The 22887-nt window shown below is 44.3% G+C and overlaps 1 protein-coding gene across 4 annotated transcripts in view; it reads right to left on the reverse strand.

Moving 5' to 3' along the window:
* The window catches only part of smtnb (smoothelin b), a 92140-nt gene that overhangs the window by 68425 nt on the left and 828 nt on the right, over nt 1-22887 (reverse strand). The gene's annotated exons all lie outside the window — the stretch shown is intronic.

Consider the following 22887-nt stretch of genomic DNA (forward strand, 5'->3'; position numbering starts at 1 on the left):
CCACATGGCCCAGCCATGTCATAATAGTGTACTAACTTACAATAGTAGTGTGAGGGCAGGGGGGGTTGTAAACCGGAGATCAAACAGGCCACCCGTGAACAGCCCTGTGAATCATAAAGGAGGAACCAGAGGAGATACAGTACTATTCATGGGGAGGGACGGTGGTCGCTGGATTCGAGGCCTCTCTGTGGTTTGGTAGAATATAGAGCCAAGCGCCTCTCGCTCAAGGGGGCTCGCATGTAATTTGGAGAAATTTGGAGTGTTGAGCTGACCGAGGAGAAAATGTGTAAGAGGAGTAGAGACGGAGAGAGGGTAAGAGAAGAGAAAGGATATGAATGACGGGGAGGGAAGGAGAGGTGGGAGGCAAAATACATTAGTAGTTAATGGTGGGATAGGATGACAGAGGGAGAGAGAGAGGAATGAAGCAAAAAGAGAGAGTCGGTCATGCCTAAAAATGGGCAGACAAGAGTAGGGTGGGAAAGGTTCAGTCATTCCTCACATTCCTGCTGACTCAGGAGGAGAGAGAAATCAGCTACAGACAGGCACTGGGACAGACAGGCAGACCGACAGACAGACAGGCAGGCAGGCAGGCAGGCAGGCAGGCAGGCAGGCAGGCAGGCAGGCAGGCAGGCAGGCAGGCAGGCAGGCAGGCAGGCAGGCAGGCCTACACAGATGACACATGGGCTGGATGCATGGCCAGTGTAGGAGAGGGTCGAGGGTACAGAAGGAAGAGGAGTAAATGAAAAACACACTTCTCACTTCCACTCTGTTTCTCTCACACACACTTACACCACAGACAGCTCTCCCTTTCTGCACAATTGAGCTTATTGCTGCATGAATGCCATGATTTGATTACATGTCCCAATATGCTGCCAAGTTGTTAACCAGGATTTTGTGATCTATTTCTAGTGATTAGAGATGTATTTATACATGTTTCAGATAACAGAGACAGCGCCTGGAGCCTGATAGAAAAATGTGAGACAAAAGGTAAGAGGTAGTCTAGCTAGAGCATGAATCAAGCACACCAAGTCCTCCACCACACGTTGCCTGTGTGGGAGGGAGGTCATCAAATACTTCCAAATTACATCCATTTCTGTTGATGATCAGTTTAAAAAAACAAGTCCAATATGAAGAATGCCATAAAAAAAACGTTATTAATCCGATGAACAGAGAATGTGATGGACTGCAGATGGACAGTGTTCTGGCTGGCATTACCAGCTGCCCAGATGAATTACCCCAATCCTGCCCAACACAAACAGACAGACAGGGATTAAGATCACAAGGTGATGGTACAAGATGAAACATAATCCACATCTTGTGATCATCGGGACTCTGACCTTTCCCCCATGCCCACAGCACTTTACCAACTAACAGCATCAGGTGGGTTCCAAACAGCCTCCAACTGGCCAGTAAATTGACAAAGCTTAACCTAACATCAACCCTGATTGGTCCAGACATGCGGGGGCGAGGATATTACTGTCTGTTGGCAGCAGGCCAATGACTGGGCCGGTACAGGAAGGTAGTAATGATAAAGCAAATAAAACACACCTTTTCACTTGGGCGTCTGCCAAGAAAAACACAAAATAACTGTTACAGAACCAGACACGGAAACACACACAGAGTTCTTTGACTTTGACCCCTCGAGGTGTATAACCCATATACAGGGAACCCACTGTAGTGGAATATGGCAGGAGAGAAGGGAGAATCAAAGAGAGAAAGAAGGAAAGTATAGACAGGTCCACAGTTCAGAACCTGCACCAACGTGCATTTTTCAAACTGAACCACCGTAGCTCCCGGGTTATCAACCGTCACTTTGGTCAAACCAAACAACACTGGTGGAGAAGGCAGCGTTTCCTGAGCCAAGGCACTATGCTCAAAGGACTGAATGTTCTGTAGCCAGTACTGAGCTCTCTGCTGGACCAAGAGCACTCCGCTCTACCGGATTGTTCTGTCCTGAGGACCGTGACACTGGTGGGAAGGGAAGGAAGCCAAAATGCTATGTCACAGTTCACGACATCCGGAGGAAATGTGCATGAGTCAAGTACAAGAGATTAGCAATGGGTCACACACAGCAGAAAGCTACAGTAAACATCATTAGAACGTCAGCACGCTGAATCACAACAGAGAGAGACATGTTATGACACAACCAGTCTCTCAGGAAACTGAACTCTGGCCTTGGTGGAGTCTCCTGATTCAGGTGGTTAGGGGAAGGGTTGGGGCACGAGGAGTGATGCGTTAGGAAACAGGACGGAGGAGGGGGGGTGGTTATCGCAGACAGGAGAGAAGAGGGTGAGGAAGATGAGCAGGCAGCCAATCATGTGATAGCCAGTGGATTCTACCATGCAGCCTCGAAGTCAGGTTATTGAAGTAGCAAACAAATGACATTTCAACACTTTTCATTTCCTCCATCAAACCTCTGAAGTTATGAGCAAAGCTGGGAACCCTGTTTGAATGGCCCACAGGAAACCTGTCAAATGACTCTGTAAATATACTGTGGTAAACACGAGGATAAAAAAACAGACATTCCTACTTTTTCATAAGAAACCTCATTAAGGCACGCAGCTCTGTGAGTCAACTTCCTGTAGATTAACAGCACACCAAATAAATACATCTCCATGGTATTAAAACTCCCAAATTTTCCATAAAGGCATTCAGCTGTAGCTCAATCAATAACGGTCAAATAGAGGGTGATTATGGCGCACCAGAGCCCGCTCATAATGCCCACCAGCTGGGGAAAGGCTCTTGAGGACGCCCAGCACCCGCCCATGCCAGTCTGCCTGCCTGTGGTGAAACACTACAGCAGGGAAAACAAACCAGAGCGTCTACATACCACCACAACGTGTAAGACACAGTCAGGAGTTAGGACTGAATGTTCCGTAGTGTTCTACACTTATGTCTGTGTCTTAACCAAAAGACATATAGTCCTGCTCTGGTCCCTCTCCCTGTAGGCTGACGGCCAGGCAAGCAGACCGACAAAGACACAGTGTCTCACTACTGTGAGTCAGGGCAGAGGAGGACCAGCCACCAGCCTCTCCATGGTACTGAGTGACTCACAATGACACGGCCTGAGCAACGTAATGCTGCTGCTCCACTCCAGTCTCTAGCTACATCACAGCCTACGTCTGGCAGGAATCCCCCTCTCCTCCTCCCACAACGGTCTCAGAGCACAACAGACCCTCAGGCTGTGTCGTTAACCTTTTAACTGACAGCGGGTGTGTAAGTGTGTTTGTAAACGAAAAAGTATTTCTCATTTACAGTTCAACTGTTTTTACCTAGTTAATTTAACAGGTATATCAAAATGAGTGTTTAGGGTGGGAACCCTGACAGGCAGCCAGCAAGAGCCCAAGTGAGTACGGCTGAAAAAACAATAAAAACAAATGATGAAAAATGTGAGGGTGTTTGTGTGTATGGTGGAGGGGGTGTAATAACTTCCAGCACGGGGGTTAGAGTGCAGCCAAAGCAGCAGATCGGTTCATTGCTTTAGAATCCAGTGTTAGCCCAGAATCAGTTTGTCCTTATAAGGTCACAGGACACTCGAAGCGAGTCAGAGCCTGAGCAGATTACCAGCTGCCACTGAGGAAGCCAGCCTGGCACAAGCCAAGAGATAGACACAAACAAACAAACAAACAAACAAACAAACAAGAGGAGAGTGTGATGGAGACAACAGAGATAAACAACATATATAACTGCAAGGCCTTGGTTGTCCTGCTCTCCAACATCATGTTATTACCTTGACATCCCTCCACTAGCCATCGACGGTCATAAAAGAGAACAAAGTCCATCATAAAAGAGAGGTAAAACCTTATGAACCATTCCCTGATGCCACTAGCAAACAACGCAAGTCATACATACAGTACCACACCCAAAACAAAGGCCTCTAATATGTACCGAAGAATCCAGGGTCAGATTGCACCTCACTATACTGTGCAGCCATTGTCTGGAGAGGGGGAATACAGAGCAAGAAAGAAAGAAAGAGAGATGAGATATGAAAGAGGGAGGGAAAACGGATCCTCTTCATGCAGGCCTGTGTTGTGAGGGAAGTTACACGCAAGCGGGAAAATATCCCACCTCAGAGCTACATGGCAGGACAGTCAGAGGGCCAGGCCAGGAGGAACATTGTCCCTCTTTCCACTCTGGTGAGCATGAATAAAGAGATGGTAGATATAGGAATGTGTGTGTGTGTGTGTGTGTGTGTGTGTGTGTCAGAGGAGGGTACAGGATATGAAGGAAAGCCCTACGGGAGAGTAATGACGCACCGAGAGAGGATTGGAGACCTCATGCTATTGTGTGATCTGCACTCGGGCCTGTTCATGCTGGGTGTGTTAGAGTCCAAAGTACAGTCACACGTTCTGGTAGTGTTGCATGTGCAGGTAGTCAATCATTAGCGAGGCATACCGACATGAGTGTTGATGTGAGGTCAGTGCCACCACCTGCACTGTAGTTTCAGTCCTACAGAGAGGGCATCTTCAAAGGTCCAATGCAACCCTTTCAATAGAAAGTCTACACCCCTTAAACTGTTTGTTGTGTTATAAAGTGGCATTTAAATAGATTTCATTGTAATTTATTGCCATTGATCTACACAAAACACTGCATAATGTCAAAGTGATAAGAAAATTAGACATTTTTTTGGTTCAAATTAATTACCTAAAATATAGTTGTTGCATAAGTATTCACCTCCTTTGTTTAGGCAAACCTAAAATAAAGTAGAATTTGGCTTAACAAATCAAATAATAAGTTATATGGACTCACTCAGTGTGAAATAATAGGGATTGTCCCGCATACATGTACATACAACATCTGTAAGGACCCTTAGTCAAGTATTGAATTTCAAGCACAGACCAGGGAGCTTTTCGAAAGCCTCAGAAAGAAGAGCAGTGATTGGTAGATGGGTACCAATAACAAATCAGACATTGAATACATCTTTAAGCATGGTCAAGTTAATAATGATGCTGTGGATGATGTATTAAACCACCCAGACACACGATGCAGTCGTCTTTTTGAACTGAGCTACAGGACAGAAAGGTAACCGCTTAGGGAGAACTGAGGATGAATCAACAACATTGTAGTGACTCCACAATAATGACCTAAATGACAAAGTGAAAACAAGACTACAAATATACAGAATAAAAATGTTACAAAACATGCAAATGCAAGCAACGTGTTAATGCTGTCATCATGCCTTTACATTAGAGGACTGGACAGGCATAAAAGAAAGGGAGATGACCCCTCATCTTTGTAAACAACGTCATTGTACACCATGTCACATCAGCTTTCTAAGCTGGCCTGGTTCTTAACTCTTGCTAACGTTGTCCACACTAAAGTCCGAGAGCACGGCAACTTGAACCAACTGGAGCATGATGGGTAGCACTGCATGACTGACTTGTTTGTCTTAATCAGGGAGGCAACAGAGGGAAGTACCATGGGATGGAACACAGAGATTGTAGCACACTGGGAGGTTCTAGAACTGGAACATGGTGATCAGCTGGATCCATAAACCCAGTGAGTCCAGCCTCTTCCTCTCCTCCACCGCAACATGGATAGGAGCAGAGAGTGGCAGGCAGACAGAAAAAAAAAACACAATCTACAAATCAGCTGTGTTTATTTAGGGAGCGCCACCATTTTAAACACTGTAACAAGGAAAGCTAAATATCAACATCCGCTCGAGGACATCTTTGGTGGATCTCAGGAAATGCCTCTATCCTGAGGGATTCCAGACAGGAAGGCTAAAACCACAGTTATGTGCTTTCACTCTCTCCCTGTCTGTAAATAACTAGCCTGTCGGTCCGGTTTGTTTTTACTTTTGACTATGGCTTCTTTTGCAAAAGTTTTTTCATGTTAATAAGTTATGCTTGACATTGGTTATGGCAAGTGAGGGTAGAGACCATGACATCACTATGTGTGTGGTGTGTCACAGGGGGTCTGCAAAGCCCCATCTTACACCTGGAGATGATCTTTACAGGCTTGTCTGATATACAGCTCCTGGTGGAAGACAGGAGAGCTGCTAAGGAGCTATAGCCAAAGATGATCCTAGAAGTGATGAAAAGACATAAGATAATGTAATAGAGGACAGGGGAGAGATCTGCATCCATCATCATTTCCCCCCCAGAAATGCAATAAGTCTCCAGGCTGGCTGGGCATGGAGTGTCAGGGCTGTCATGGCCAGGCTGAGGGGAGAGGGCAGCTGGGGGACCAGCAGTCACTGACAACGGCTGGCTGAGGGTTGTCACACAGGACTCTAAATATCTGTTGAATGTCCCCACTGGGATCACAACACCTGCTCCATGAATCTGACGCAGATATTTGCCAGAGAAAGCAGAAGACAGACATTTTTTCCAAACTCAACACCCCCAAAGCATGAAGTCAGACTGGGAACACTGGGCCAAACCAGGCCCCTATCCATCCATCTAGGAGAAGAAAATCCCTTATCCAGAGCTTTCCGTTTGACTGGGTGTTGCTGCAGACAAGCAGGGAGCAGCCCCCAAAGCCCTGCCTGCTGCTTCACTTTATAGAGCCAGACCAGACCAGGGCTGAGCCCTGACAGTGGAATATCTCTAAGATCTAGTGCTAACTAACCTATCAATTAGGACTTAAGAGCTTGTCTGACACCCCTCTCTCAAGAGGGATTATACATATGTTTTATTATTACATGCTGTTATGCATTGGCCACTTACAGATGTGGTTCAGGTTAAGAGTCTTGCAGAAGAGACCAGCTGTGTAGATGTCTCTCTTGCTTTTCAACCTGCAGCTTTCTGGATGTCCTCCCTTTAGTCTGTCAACACTGCACCAAACTGCAGCAAGCATAGGCAGACTGGGAGGCACACATACACACAGATATCCAGAGCACCGAGAGACAGGTAGTGAAAGGGACCAAAGCCTCAATTTATCGCTCAAGCCTGGTCTTTTCCTGTTACCTCTCCAGGAACTGCAGGACAAATGGGAACAGAACTTATTCTGTTGCCAATATACAAAGAACTTCATGTACACTTATGGTTTACAAGGAGTCATGATTTACAAATAGAATATATTTGACTGAATATCATGGTATTTTGTTTCAATTTATACATAATAGTCTACAGCACATAGTATATTTAATAAATGAAACTAAACATCCATACTATATTTACTCAAAGCGATTGTACTTGTATCAAAAACATTGTGCAATACAATGGACTAAAAATAACCCTTACTATAAATATAGCCCATCTCAAAGTTCATTGCATTTTTTCTCACCACTTCTGAGCCAAAAATACTATTTTAAGCACTTGTTAGAGACATAAATGTCCCATCGTATCAAATAAATATGCTCTGCCTTATCTCCCTGGCTCTGGTTCCAGTGTGTTCTAACGTTCTAGTCAGAGCGTATGTACGACACCACCACCACACTGCTGTCAGTCAATGACGTGATACACTGTTGTCAGTTAAGTAGGGGGACAAAGCATTATGGTTGTCACATAGAAGTCCAATGACAACACAGTCATTGGGCATTGTCTGATGTAAGACAGTGGTCACTCGGTAGAGAATACATTTGTTCTACTTGAGAATCGGAATACTAATAGAGGCGCTCTGTCCAACATAAAGTGACTAGTAACGCCTGAGAATGACAACAGGTCCAGTGGAGAATCAGGTCTGCCGTCTGAACTCTGCTCACATAATTTACAGCTTTGCTCACTCTGGGTGAGGAAAACACCAGCCATAAAACGTTCTAAACAGCCATAGAGGTCAAAGGTAATTTCAGCTACTAATCAGCAGTTTTCTGGGTTGTAAACTAAGACTCGATGGTTTCTGCTCAGACACTACCTGGAATCCTATCTGCGAGCGTGTTCGTGTCAGCCTGGAGCTGTGAGAGTATCTGTAAGGCATGCAGCAGCTTGAATCCGGGGCCTACTTGGAAAACACGTGAGTATTAACTACACCATCTTCCCTCAGCCTCTCACAGCCCCTCAGAAGGGAAACCAGGGCAGGGCTGGTTTTCCTGATGCCTCAAAGGTTGGCTTCAGTCAAAAACTCATTTCTATCCTTCCAATGCCAGTGTGCTGTTACCAAAATCTTGGCCTCTGAATGTAAAGACAAACATGAAAACAGAATACCCACATTTATCTAAAACATATATAAATAAAGACTGACTTTATAATTCTGTGTAATTCTTCCAATTTTCTCTGATGATGGAGCTGGCATTTCCGAGCAGGCCTCTTGGGACCTGAGGACATGGGACTGGTGTGTGAGTCTCCAAAACAAACCCATTCCTTCTCTCCACTCTTTACCTCCCAAGCCCCTGTCAACACAGAGAAGGGTCCAGAGAGCCATAAACCTCCAGCCCAGGGGTCCCATATATCGCTGGACCTGAACCACACAGTGTAATTACTCTATTTTTAACATGTGAATCTCTCGCTTGAGAGAAAGGGTGGGTCACAGAGCCTGCGAGCCCAGTCACAAATCACCATGCAGGATATCCTACACGGCTGATCAGCCCACATGGCGCCTGGGACAGAGAGACCTCATATCAATCATGTCTATCAGAGGGGTTGGGTTAACTGCGAAAGACACATTTCAGGTGAACGCATTCAGTTGTACAACTGACTAGGTATCCCCCTTTTCCTTCCCTTTCCAGTGATGAAAAATGCATCACGGTCACAAAACACAATATAGATTAATACGCTTTTCACGCTATTGAGCAAAACAGAACCGAGGTGTACTGGGCTGGCCTGGTTAGGCGTCTCCCATAGTTGCTGGATTTATGCTGGCAAGGACAATGTGAAAAGAAAATCTAATAGCCCTGTATTGTAAATCTGGCACTAGAGACACAGAAAGTGCTATCTTAACACCAACATCAGTTCAAAGGGAAAGTTGAGCTCAATGCCCAAGCTTGTACACTATCTTCAGCTAATTATCCAAACTTCAGAGATAAGATATAAAAGGTTTGTTAACTGAGAGGTAAGATGATCACCTGCACACACAGGCTAGAGCACAGAAGGAAGGAGGGAAAGAGTAACCACTGCAGGGTCAAAGCATCGCAGAGAGGGTGGGTAGGCTGCTTGACGCCAGGGATCTGTCAGACTGTCAATCTCATGTGAGTGAGCAGGTGCGCCCTGCCTCCTGTGCTGGTGTGACAAAGCAGCCCCTGGCAAGAGGGAGGGGATTGCAGCACTGACAGTACCCCTGTCTAAAACACCTGTGGGCTGGCCCATCCTACAGGTCTGTCACATTGGCTCACAGCTTAGAGCATAATGACTAATAATCATCATACACAGCTAGCTAGTAACCAGCTTAACTGAAAAACTGGGTCACTGTTTATTTAATATCATGGGTTATTATATACCCATTTCCCAGCCGCGTGGAAAGGTTCAAATAAAAAGTTGCGCGAGCAGCTTGTCATCAGAAATATCTTTGTTTTGATACAATCAAACGCAACTTCAAATTGCAGCTTAAGCAAATTAACATAGAAATGGGTGTTATAGATCTATCATTCTCATTGGGGTGGCAGGTAGCCCAGTGGTGAGAGCGTTGGTCCAGTAACCAAAAGGTTGCTGGATCGAATCCCTGAGCTGACAAGGTAAAACTCTTGTCGTTCTGCCTCTGAACAAGGCAGTTAACCCACTGTTCCCTGGTAGGCCATCATTGTAAATAAGAATTTGATCTTAACTTTCTCTCTCTCTGAGGACCTGAGCCCTAGGACCATGCCTCAGGACTACCTGACATGATGACTCCTTGCTGTCCCCAGTCCACCTGGCTGTGCTGCTGCTCCAGTTTCAACTGTTCTGCCTGCGGCTATGGAACCCTGACCTGTTCACCGGATGTGCTACCTGTCCCAGACCTGCTGTTTTCAACTCTCTAGAGACAGCAGGAGCGGTAGAGATACTCTCAATGATCGGCTATGAAAAGCCAACTGACATTTACTCTTGAGGTGCTGACTTGTTGCACCCTCGACAACTGTGATTATTATTATTTGACCATGCTGGTCATTTATGAACATTTGAACATCTTGGCCATGTTCTGTTATAATCTCCACCCGGCACTGCCAGAAGAGGACTGGCCACACCTCATAGCCTGGTTCCTCTCTAGGTTTCTTCCTAGGTTTTGGCCTTTCTAGGGAGTTTTTCCTAGCCACCGTGCTTCTACACCTGCATTGCTTGCTGTTTGGGGTTTTAGGCTGGGTTTCTGTACAGCACTTTGAGATATCAGCTGATGTAAGAAGGGCTATATAAATACATTTGATTTGATTTGATTTGAACTGACTTGCCTAGTTAAAAAAAGGTTACATTAAAAAAAGAAAGTCTAAGAAGCAGTTGATCTGTTCAATATCCACTATTTATATGCTTCCCTTTCTTAAGTTTAGTTTTTGTACACCAGCTTCAAACAGCTCAAATTACAATATTTTGGATTATGGAAAATATTTTTCACAGTGGTTTAAAATGGTACAATGATTCTCTACACTATATTTGCTTGTTTTGGTCACAGAAAACGGAAATTATGTGAACTATTCAAATTTTTTTAAACCAGAAAATGGTGGAGCAATTTCTGCATAGTGCATCTTTAAGTTTGTCAAGGTCCTGACTTTAGCATTACCTATCCTGCTACAGAGCTTTTTGGTGCCGGGATGCGCACATCACTCGAAAGTGACACTTGCTTGTAGTCAAAGTCAAGTCCCTTGCGGAACTCCAATTTGAGCAGCAGCAGCTGAAAAATGAGCTCCTACAAATATTGAAATTTACATGGTTTTTAGAGTGAAGTACATCGGAAAAAAGCAAAAGAAAACTGCAAGACTGAATAGGAGAAAAAACAAGCAACAAACAAAGAAGATAGGCTTTTGAAAAATAACAATTTTTCATAAAATTGTAGTTATCTTAGCTAGCTGAATTGTTTACCAGTTGCTAAGCAGTTGCTAGGGACTCTTTTGGAAGAAGCTAGCTAGCTAACGAAGAACAACAAAGAATATCTAGTTAACAGAAGAAAAGAAAGAGAAAATCAGGACAGAAGAAAAAGGATATCAAAGTGAAACAGTTCTCTAAAGACACAGGAGACAATAATACAAGAAACAACACTTCTGTAGCTTGTCAACTATGTGTCTGTCTATCCCTGTTCTCTCCTCTCTGCACAGGCCATACAAACGCTTCACACCGCGTGGCCGCTGCCACTCTAATCTGGTGGTCCCAGCGCGCACGACCCACGTGGAGTTCCAGGTCTCCGGCAGCCTCTGGAACTGCCGGTCTGCAGCCAACAAGGCTGAGTTCATCTCAGCCTATGCTACCCTCCAGTCCCTAGACTTCCTGGCGCTGACGGAAACATGGATTACCACAGATAACACTGCTACTCCTACTGCTCTCTCTTCGTCTGCCCACGTGTTCTCGCATACCCCTAGAGCATCGAGCCAGCGGGGTGGTGGCACTGGAATCCTCATCTCTCCCAAGTGGACATTCTCTCTTTCTCCCCTGACCCATCTGTCTATCTCCTCATTTGAATTCCATGCTGTCACAGTTACCAGCCCTTTCAAGCTTAACATCCTTATCATTTATCGCCCTCCAGGTTCCCTTGGAGAGTTCATCAATGAGCTTGACGCCTTGATAAGTTCCTTTCCTGAGGATGGCTCACCTCTCACAGTTCTGGGTGACTTTAACCTCCCCACGTCTACCTTTGACTCATTCCTCTCTGCCTCCTTCTTTCCACTCCTCTCCTCTTTTGACCTCACCCTCTCACCTTCCCCCCCTACTCACAAGGCAGGCAATATGCTTGACCTCATCTTTACTAGATGCTGTTCTTCCACTAATCTCATTGCAACTCCCCTCCAAATCTCCGACCACTACCTTGTATCCTTTTCCCTCTTGCTCTCATCCAACACTTCTCACTCTGCCCCTACTCGGGTGGTATTGCGCCGTCCCAACCTTCGCTCTCTCTCTCCCGCTACTCTCTCCTCTTCCATCCTATCATCTCTTCCCTCTGCTCAAACCTTCTCCAACCTATCTCCTGATTCTGCCTCCTCAACCCTCCTCTCCTCCCTTTCTGCATCCTTTGATTTTCTCTGTCCCCCTATCCTCCAGGCCGGCTCGGTCCTCCCCTCCTGCTCCGTGGCTCGACGACTCACTACGAGCTCACAGAACAGGGCTCCGGGCAGCCGAGCGGAAATGGAGGAAAACTCGCCTCCCCTGCGGACCTGGCATCCTTTCACTCACTCCTCTCTACATTCTCCTCTTCTGTCTCTGCTGCTAAAGCCACTTTCTACCACTCTAAATTCCAAGCATCTGCCTCTAACCCTAGGAAGCTCTTTGCTACCTTCTCCTCCCTCCTGAATCCTCCTCCCCCTCCCCCCCTCCTCCCTCTCTGTGGATGACTTCGTCAACCATTTTGAAAAGAAGGTTGACGATATCCGATCCTCGTTTGCTAAGTCAAACGACACCGCTGGTCCTGCTCACACTGCCCTACCCTGTGCTTTGACCTCTTTCTCCCCTCTCTCTCCAGATGAAATCTCGCGTCTTGTGACGGCCGGCCGCCCAACAACCTGCCCACTTGACCCTATCCCCTCCTCTCTTCTCCAGACCATTTCCGGAGACCTTCTCCCCTTCCTCACCTCGCTCATCAACTCATCCTTGACCGCTGGCTACGTCCCTTCCGTCTTCAAGAGAGCGAGAGTTGCACCCCTTCTGAAAAAAACCTACACTCGATCCCTCCGATGTCAACAACTACAGACCAGTATCCCTTCTTTCTTTTCTCTCCAAAACTCTTGAACGTGCCGTCCTTGGCCAGCTCTCCTGCTATCTCTCTCAGAATGACCTTCTTGATCCTAATCAGTCAGGTTTCAAGACTGGGCATTCAACTGAGACTGCTCTTCTCTGTGTCACGGAGGCTCTCCGCACTGCTAAAGCTAACTCTCTCTCCTCTGCTCTCATCCTTCTAGACCTATCTGCTGCCTTTGATACTGTGAACCATCAGATCCTCCTCTCCACCCTCTCCGAGTTGGGCATCTCCGGCGCGGCCCACGCTTGGATTGCGTCCTACCTGACAGGTCGCTCCTACCAGGTGGCGTGGCGAGAATCTGTCTCCGCACCATGCGCTCTCACCACTGGTGTCCCCCAGGGCTCTGTTCTAGGCCCTCTCCTATTCTCGCTATACACCAAGTCACTTGGCTCTGTCATATCCTCACATGGTCTCTCCTATCATTGCTATGCAGACGACACACAATTAATCTTCTCCTTTCCCCCTTCTGATAACCAGGCGGCGAATCGCATCTCTGCATGTCTGTCAGACATATCAGTGTGGATGACGGATCACCAGCTCAAGCTGAACCTCGGCAAGACGGAGCTGCTCTTCCTCCCGGGGAAGGACTGCCCGTTCCATGATCTCGCCATCACGGTTGACAACTCCCTTGTGTCCTCCTCCCAGAGTGCTAAGAACCTTGGCGTGATCCTGGACAACACCCTGTCGTTCTCCACTAACATCAAGGCGGTGACCCGATCCTGTAGGTTCATGCTCTACAATATTCGCAGAGTACGACCCTGCCTCACACAGGAAGCGGCGCAGGTCCTAATCCAGGCACTTGTCATCTCCCGTCTGGATTACTGCAACTCGCTGTTGGCTGGGCTCCCTGCCTGTGCCATTAAACCCCTACAACTCATCCAGAACGCCGCAGCCCGTCTGGTGTTCAACCTTCCCAAGTTCTCTCACGTCACCCCGCTCCTCCGCTCTCTCCACTGGCTTCCAGTTGAAGCTCGCATCCGCTACAAGACCATGGTGATTGCCTACGGAGCTGTGAAGGGAACGGCACCTCCATACCTTCAGGCTCTGATCAGGCCCTACACCCAAACAAGGGCACTGCGTTCATCCACCACTGGCCTGCTGGCCCCCCTACCTCTGAGGAAGCACAGTTCCCGCTCAGCCCAGTCAAAACTGTTCGCTGCTCTGGCACCCCAATGGTGGAACAAGCTCCCCTCACGACGCCAGGACAGCGGAGTCAATCACCACCTTCCGGAGACACCTGAAACCCCACCTCTTTAAGGAATACCTAGGATAGGATAAAGTAATCCTTCTAACCCCCCCCTTAAAATATTTAGATGCACTATTGTAAAGTGGTTGTTCCACTGGATATCATAAGGTGAATGCACCATTTTGTAAGTCGCTCTGGATAAGAGCGTCTGCTAAATGACTTAAATGTAAATGTAATGTAAATGTCAAAAAAATGGTTCTATGGGGACGCATTGCGGAAAAAAACATGTCTGTTTCCCAATTTTCTTAAACAGCTTCCTTTTTTCTTTCCTTTGGGGCAGCTAATCATAAAATATATAGCAATAATACGTTTAGCGTTTCACCCCTGCTGCTTTCATAAATATTTCAGATCATCACAAACACTCAGGTCACGAATGAAAAAATCACAAGGACTCCATGTTCATTTGTGAGTATTAGGGGACATATTTTCAAAGGAATCTTGACCCTAGCAATTGTCGCTGCTCTGTGACCATGGCCTTCTTTTCTGCATTTCACACTAGACAGATGAACTTAAGCTTTCGGAACCAGCCTCCAGTAGTTTGATGTCAAAAAGCCAGAGAAGACACCAACTGATGATTGTGTGTGTGTTCAAGGAGCTGAGTCCAACTGAAAAGTTTTTTCCTGGTTGCTGTGGAGGGGAACAAATGAGCAATAAACCAGCAGGCAGGCAGCTGGCAGTGGACTGAATGGAAGAGTATTCATGAGATTAGTACCGTTAGGGAGACCACCATATGACCTCCTCAGTGTTTAGTTCATTAAGCACAGCAGTGTGTGTGTGTGTGTGTGTGTGTGTGTGTGTGAGGTTATTCCAAATGTGTTTTTGTAGCAACCCCACCCCACACTCCACAGTGCCTGTTGTAAATATAGGCCAATCACAGTTTTACCGTTGAATTCTTGTCAATGGCTTTTTGAACCATCTTCCTGAGTAGCAACAGGTTACAAATACTATATTCACAAACTGCTACCCTGCTGCTGGAGTCTTTTTTATAAAAACCTTTGGATGCTGTGGGCCATCTTTTATTGGGAGAGAAAGAAATTCAGCTGAAGAAAAAAAAAAACATTTGGCGCCATTCATCCTTCTCTCCATGCGCAGGGCCAAATCAGATCAGACCTCCATATAAACAACTCAACTGGAGCAATAAGCCCCAGACAGCCTTTTGTTTCCTTTGGAGATGATTCTTTCATGGAAAAAAGTGACACTTAAAACATCAAGCGTCTTTGTAGAGCTCAGGGTGGGCTGGGAGCTCTGCGACCCTTGTTTGTTTGTGGTCACATCTGAGATGGGGAGCAGCGGGAGCTATGGGGGACAGGCACCAGTGAAGGCCTAACTCAGCCCCATACATACTGCACTGGGATCTGGTGAGAGACATAGAATTCCATTCTTTGTTATTATGTGATTATAATGGCCATTATCAGCCTAAATACACCAAATGTATCTACTACACTGAACAAAAACATGCAACAATTTCAAATATTTTACTGAGTTAAAGTTCATATAATGAAATCAGTCAAATTGAAATAAATTCATTAAGCCCTAACCTATGGATTTAACTGGGAGTACAGATCTGTCACCAACAGATGCATACCTTAAAGAAAGGTATCACCATCTGCCTCATGCAACGCGACATCTCCTTCGCATAGAGTTGATCAGGCTGTTGATTGTGGCCTGTGGAATGTTGTCCCACACCTCTTCAATGTCTGTGCAAAGTTTCTGGATATTGGTGAGAACTGGAACATACTGTCGTACACGTCATTCTAGAGCATCCCAAACATGCTCAATGGGTGACATGTCTGGTGAGTATGCAGGCCATGGAAGAACTGGGACATTTTCAGCTTCCAGGAATTGTGTACAGATCCTTGCGACATGGGGCCGTGAATTATCATGCTGGAACATAAGGTGATGACAGTGGATGAATGGCATAACAATAGGCCTCAAGATCTCATCACGGTATCTCTGTGCATTCAAATTGCAATTGTGTTCGTTGTCTGTAGCTTATGCCTGCCCATACCATAACCCCAAAGCCACCATGGGACACTCTGTTCACAACGTTGACATCGGAAAACTGCTTGCCCACACGATGCCATACACGCTGTCTGCCATCTGTCCGGTACAGTTGAAACCAGGATTCATCCATGAAGAGCACACTTCAGCATGCCAGTGGCCATCGGAGGTTAGCATTTGCCCACTGAAGTTGGTTATGACACAGAACTGCAGTCAGGTCAAGACCCTGGTGAGTACGACGAGCACGCAGATGAGCTTCCCTGAGACGGTTTATGACAGTTTGTGCCGAAATTCTTCTGTTGTGCAAGCCCACAGTTTTATCAACTGTCCGGGTGTCTTGTCGAAGACCATCCCGCAGGTGAAGAAGCCGGATGTGGAGGTCTTGGACAGGCGTGGTTACACGTGGTCTGTGGTTGTGAGGCCGGGTTGAACGTACTGCCAAATTCTCTAAAACGACGTTGGAGGCAGCTTATGGTAGATAAATTAACATTACCTTATCTGGCAAAAGCTCTGGTGCACATTCCTGAAGTCAGCATGCCAATTGCACACTCCCTCAAAACTTGAGACATCTGTGGGATTGTGCTGTGTGACAAAACTGCACATTTTAGTGGTCGTTTATTGTCCCCAGCACAAGGTGCACCTGTGTAATGATCATTCTGTTTAATCAGCTTGTTGATATGCCACACCTGTCAGGTGGATGGGTTATCTTGGCAAAGGAGAAATTCTCACTAACAAACTTGTGCACAACATTTGAGAAAAATAAACTTTTTGTGCGTATGGAACATTTGTGGGATATTTTATTTCAGCTCATGAAACATGGGACCAGCACTTTACCTGTTGCGTTTAAATTTTTGTTCAGTCGATATTGTATATTCCTTAGGGTATATTTTCCTTCACTGTCAGTCTACTTTTGTTCAACTGGCTCATGGGTTTACATTTGTATAGGAAAGTTCCTCCAATTCCTCCTCTGCTGTGGTTTGATCAACATTTTGTAAACCTCCAATCTTCTTCCCATCCTGGAAAATACATACACCTTTCATTTGGGAAATATGGTCAGTGAAGAACAAAGACGCGGGAAGTGTGGAAGTGCGAAGAGGAAAAACGATTAAAGCTACAGATGTGCATATTCCCGTCCCTAACTATTCCATATATAGTCCATACTGAATTTAGATCATTTTCGAGCTGAGGACATTAAAGAACGTCATGAGAGGGAATATTACGTTAGCCCTGTTTACCCTCTGTCAGATTCCTGCCTGTGGTAAAAGTTTGCCCTCTCGAGATTTACGAGGATAAAGTAACACAGTCCCTGCCCAGACAATACCTCACATCTGATATTTCTGAAGGGGATTCATGAGTCACGGCATTCAGGAAAATAAATCAAATAAGCCTCAGCAGGTCAACAAATCATCACACCCCTATCCGCCTCTGCACAAACAGCTTGCATTCCTCTACCAAAATGAGCAATTTTAACAGTGCAAATCATAACGTTATTTTAAGATGGCCTTTTTGCTTTTTATTGTAGACAGACTGTGTTTGTATCTGAACACCAATTCTTGGGAAAGTGGCCTATAAGGATAACAACCCTGAGCATTATTTCTTGCCACAAAAGGAGAACTTGAGCCCCATCTGATAGCTGGCCAGCTAATCAAACTGACCTCAGCTAGCCCGGATGTTAAGTGTTTTACCAGCACAGCAGCATAGAACAGCACTAGACAAGGCAGGGATTCTCTCTTTTTCAGCAGTATCAGATGTCACTGGGGGATGATTACCAGTGACTAAGATACTGATATGACTGATTGTTATTGTGTTCCTCTAATACATACTTGAAATAGAGCAGTTATACCTTCCTCATTCCAAGGTGTAATGGTCCTCAACAACCCTTAAGTGTGGATTGTGGAAGTGTCGAAGTGGGTACAGTAGTTGATTTTATGGTTGTGGTTGTATGTGTGTGGGAGATACAGAGAGTAAGAGTGTCTGATAAGGCCCAGGTGACTAATACATCTCCAATGATCACACACAGACAGGTGTTATGAGGCATACGACACTAATGTTACGGCAGTTTCCTTAAAGGCCCAATGCAGCGTTTTTTATATCAATATCACATATTTTCTGGGAAACAATGAAGTAATTTACTGTAACAGATTTCCATTTAAAAAAATAGGCAAAAATTGCTTTTAAGCAAAACACTTTTTCAAGCAAGACATTTGCAAGGAATGTCGGGGTGGTTTGAATGGGGAGGGGAAAGCTGAAAACTATTGGCAGAGAGGTTAGGAACTCTTTCTTATTGGTCTATTAACCAATTTATCGCATGGTGATGTCACCATGAAAAGCCGGAACTCTCCCCCATGCAAACCTGCTGATACAATCTGTGTAGATTGTATTTTCAACCAGCAACTATCAGCAAATAACACACTTTGACAGTTGGTGTCATCCGCTGTTGTACAGTATCATATGAAACACAGGAAAACTGAATGCTGACTGCTCTGGGCCTTTAAGTAAACACCATCAAACCCTGTCTCTGGGTGTCCTGTCCATCAGCATTTCTGTCTGGAAGCTTTTATGACTAAGCCTGTTGAGCAACATTGTCTGTCATGTCACCTCCACCACAACTGGGATTTTTAAAAAGGTACTGTCTGTTAGTGTTCAGCAAGGCAATACCAATCTGGCTAAAATACTTCTAAATGGGTGTCTAGACTCTAGAACCAGTAGCTCAAACTGCTACAAATACATGCATCCTAAGGGGTCAAGGGGTGCATTGAGGAATGTGTGTGCTCATCAAAACAGTTCAAAATTCCCAAGCACTACTCCGTGCTCACCAAACCACTATGTTAGTCTATAGAAAATGAGAATAATTGGGATGCCATTGACATGCAGGTTATTAACATACATCAAGCATAGGCCTACACTTGCCTGAAAATGTTGAGACTCACCTTAATCTCCATAGGTATATTGTAGACCATTTACATTCATCTTTTAGAAAACATTGTTTGAAAAAATATATATAAAACAAACAAAAACAAAACGCAGAATTGGGAGTCAGAGACTTATTTTTATAATTCTATATTGTCTGGGACTCTGGGGCTTTCTGGACATACTGGTTAAAGGCCTGCTGTCATTTCACACCGGAACATTCACTGTCTTCTTGGTAAGCAACTCCAGTGTAGATTTGGCCTTGTGTTTTAGGTTATTGTCCTGCTGAAAGGTGAATTCATCTCCTAGTGTCTGGTGGAAAGCAGACTGAAGCAGGTTTTCCTCTAGGATTTTGCCTTTGCTTATGTCCATTCCATTTTTATCCTGAAAAACTCCCCAGTCCTTAACGATTACAAGCATACCCATTACATGTTGCAGCCACCACTATACTTGAAAATATGGAGAGTGGTACTCAGTAATGTGTTGTATTTGATTTGCCAAACATTACACTTTGTACTCAGAACAAAAGTGAATTGCTTTGCCACATTTTTTTGCAGTATTGATTTAATGCCTTGTTTCAAACAGGATGCATGTTTTGGAAATGTTTATTTTGTAAAGGCTTCCTTTTCACATTGTCAATTAGGTTAGTATTGTTGAGTGACTTCAGTGTTGATCCATCCTCAAGTTTCTCCCATCACAGCCATTAAACTCTGTAATTGTTTTAAAGTCAGCATTGGGCCTCATGGTGAAATCCCTGAGCTGTTTCCTTCCTCTCCGGCAAATGAATTAGGAAGGACGCCTTTACCTTTGTATTACTGGGTGTATTAATACACCATCCAAAGTATAATTAATAACTTGCTCAAAGGGATATTCAATGTTTTATTTTTTTAACCATCTATCAATATGAAATTCACTGCAGGACCTTAGAGATAATTGCATGTGTGGGGTACAGAGATGAGGTAGTTATTCAAAAATCATGTTAAAACACTATTATTACATACAGTCCATGCAACTTGACACTTGTTAAGCAAATTGTTAGCCCTGAACTTATTTAGGCTTGCCATAACAAAGGGGTTCAATACTTATTGACTCAAAACATTTCAAAAAACATAATTCCACTTAGACATTAGGGAGTATTGTGTGTAGGCCAGCGACAGAAAATCTCAATCGAATCAATTTTAAATACAGACTAACGCAACAAAAAGTCAAGGGGTGTGAATACTTTCTTGAAGGCACTGTATTAGACTGCATAATTGCATAGGGGGCATAATTATATACACTGTATAGGGTATCAGTCTACTCAGTGACACCCACAGAATACAACTCCGTAGACTAGCGTTTGCACAAATATTAGCATCGTAGTTCTTATTGCAGGACTGACTATGCAAATCAGTGCCCCAGTCAACCTATTGTGCATATTGAACATTCATATTGGACTGTACAATTGTTTTTCCTGAGGTCTTGGCTGATTTCTTTAGATTTTCCCATGATGTCAAGCAAAGAGGCACTGAGTTTGAAGGTAGGCCTTGAAATACATCCACAGGTACACCTCCAATTGACTCAAATGATGTCAATTAGCCTAACCGCAGCTTCTAAAGCCATGACATCTTTTTCTGGAATTTTCCAAGCTGTTTAAAGGCACAGTCAACTTAGTATACATAAACTTCTGACTCACTGGAATTGTGATTAAGTGAAATAATCTGTAAACAATTGTTGGAAAAATTACTTGTGTCATGCACAAAGTAGATGTCCTAACCGACTTGCCAAAACTATAGTTTGTTCACAAGAAATTTGTGGAGTGGATGAAAATGAGTTTGAATGACTCCAACCAAAGTGTATGTAAACTTCTGACTTCAACTGTATCCCTCGAACTCAACCCTGGACATCGAAGCCAGTTCCACTCTAATCAGGGACTGATTTAGACTTGGGACAATTGGTGGGTGCAATTTAATTAACAGGTAGAATAGAAAACCAGCAGGATCTGGACATCGTAGGGTAAAAGTTGAATACCCCTGGTATATTTGAATGGACAAAGCCATCGATCACCAATTATTGCTATGTGAAGACTCAATAGCGCATTGAAGCCAAATGAAGTCGGTTAAGATGGCGTCTCATTGACTCAACCACCCAAGCCATAGACTGTTCTCTCTGCTCCGCAAGCGGTACCGGAGCTACAAGTCTGATACCAAGAGGCTCCTGAAGAGCTTTCTATCCCCAAGCCGTAAGACTGCTAAATAGCTAACAAAATGGCTACACGCACGGTCTGCATTGACCCTCTTTTATTTAAATGTTTTGCTCTGACCATACATATTTAACCCTACCACTCCAGTATCCCGGCACATTGTAAATATGGTATTGGCATTGACCCTGTATATAGCTAGCTTACATTCTCATGTACGAGCAAGGAGGCCTAGAAACCTGACTCAGTTACACCAGCTCTGTCAGGAGGAATGGGCCGAAATTCACCCAACTTATTGTGGGAAGCTTGTGGAAGGCTACCTGAAACATTTGACCCAAGTTAAACAATTTAAAGGTAATGCTACCAAATACTAATTGAGTGTATGTAAACTTCTGACCCACTGGGAATGTGATGAAAGAAATAAAAGCTGAAACAAATCATTCTCTCTATTATTCTGACATTTCACATTCTTAAAATAAACTAGTGATCCTAACTGACCTATGACAGGACATTTTTACTAGGATTAAATGTCAGGAATTCTGAAAAACTGAGTTTAAATGTATTTGGCTAAGGTGTATGCAAAATTCAAACTTCAACTGTATATCGTCATTGGTGCACACTCCATAGGTAAAGCAGTACAGTCCAATATGAATGTTCAATACGTATAATAGGCTGACTGGTTAGCGTGGTGTCAAAGTCCTGCAATAAGAGCTACGACGCTCATACTTGAGTACACTCTTCAGAGTTATTCTGTGGGTGTCACCAAGTAGACTGAAACCTATGGAGTGTGCGTCAATGAAATGGAGTAAGGCTGTACAGTGCATAGACGGTGCCTTCAGCAAGTATTCATACCCCTTGACTTATTCCACATTTTGTTGTTACAACGTGAATTCAAAATGGATTAAATATAATTTCTCACCCAGCTACACACAATACTCCATAATGAAAGTGAAAACTTGTTTTTATAAATTTTTGTAAATTTATTGCAAATGAAATATACAATCTCATTTACATAAGTATTCACACCCCTGAGGCAATACATGTTAGAATCACCTTTGGTAGCGATTACAGCTGGAGGTCTTTCTGGCTATGTCTCTAAGAGCTTTGCACACCTGGATTGTACAATATTTGCACATTATTCTTTTAAAAATGATTCACGCTCTGTCGAGTTGGATGTTTATCATTGCTAGGCAGCCATTTTCAAGCATTGCCGTTGATTGTCAAGCTGATTTAAGGCAAAACTGTAACTAGGCCACTCAGAAACTCCAGCCTTGTGTTTAAGGTTATTCTCCTGCTACTCTGTTTTAAAGTCACCATTGGCTGCATGGTGAAATCCCTGAGTGGTTTCCTTACTCTGGGAAGGACGCCTGTATCTTTGTAGTGACTGGGTGTATTGTTAACTTCACCTTGCTCAAAGCGATATTCAATGTCATTTTTTTTTTTACCTATAGGTGCCCTTCTTTGCTCGGCAATGTAAAACCTCTCTGTTCTTTGTGGATTAATCTGTGTTTCAAATGCAGTGCTTGACTGAGGGACCTTACAATTTACTGTATTTGTGGGGTACAGAGATGAAGTTATTCAAAAATCATGTTAAACACCATTTTTGCACACAGTGAGTCCATGCAACTTGTGACTTAACTAATAAAAACATTTTCATAATTGCACTTTCATAGTATGGGTGTAGTGTGTGTAGGCCAGCGGCACAAAATCTAAATGTAATCAATTTTAAATTCAGCCTGTAACACAACAAAATGTGGAGAAAGTAAACGGGTGTGAATGCTTTCTGACACTGTAATTATTCTCCCAATACAATTATGCATTCTAA

Source organism: Salmo salar, chromosome ssa24 (genome assembly GCF_905237065.1).
Source record: "Salmo salar chromosome ssa24, Ssal_v3.1, whole genome shotgun sequence".
Taxonomy (NCBI): Eukaryota; Metazoa; Chordata; class Actinopteri; order Salmoniformes; family Salmonidae; genus Salmo; species Salmo salar.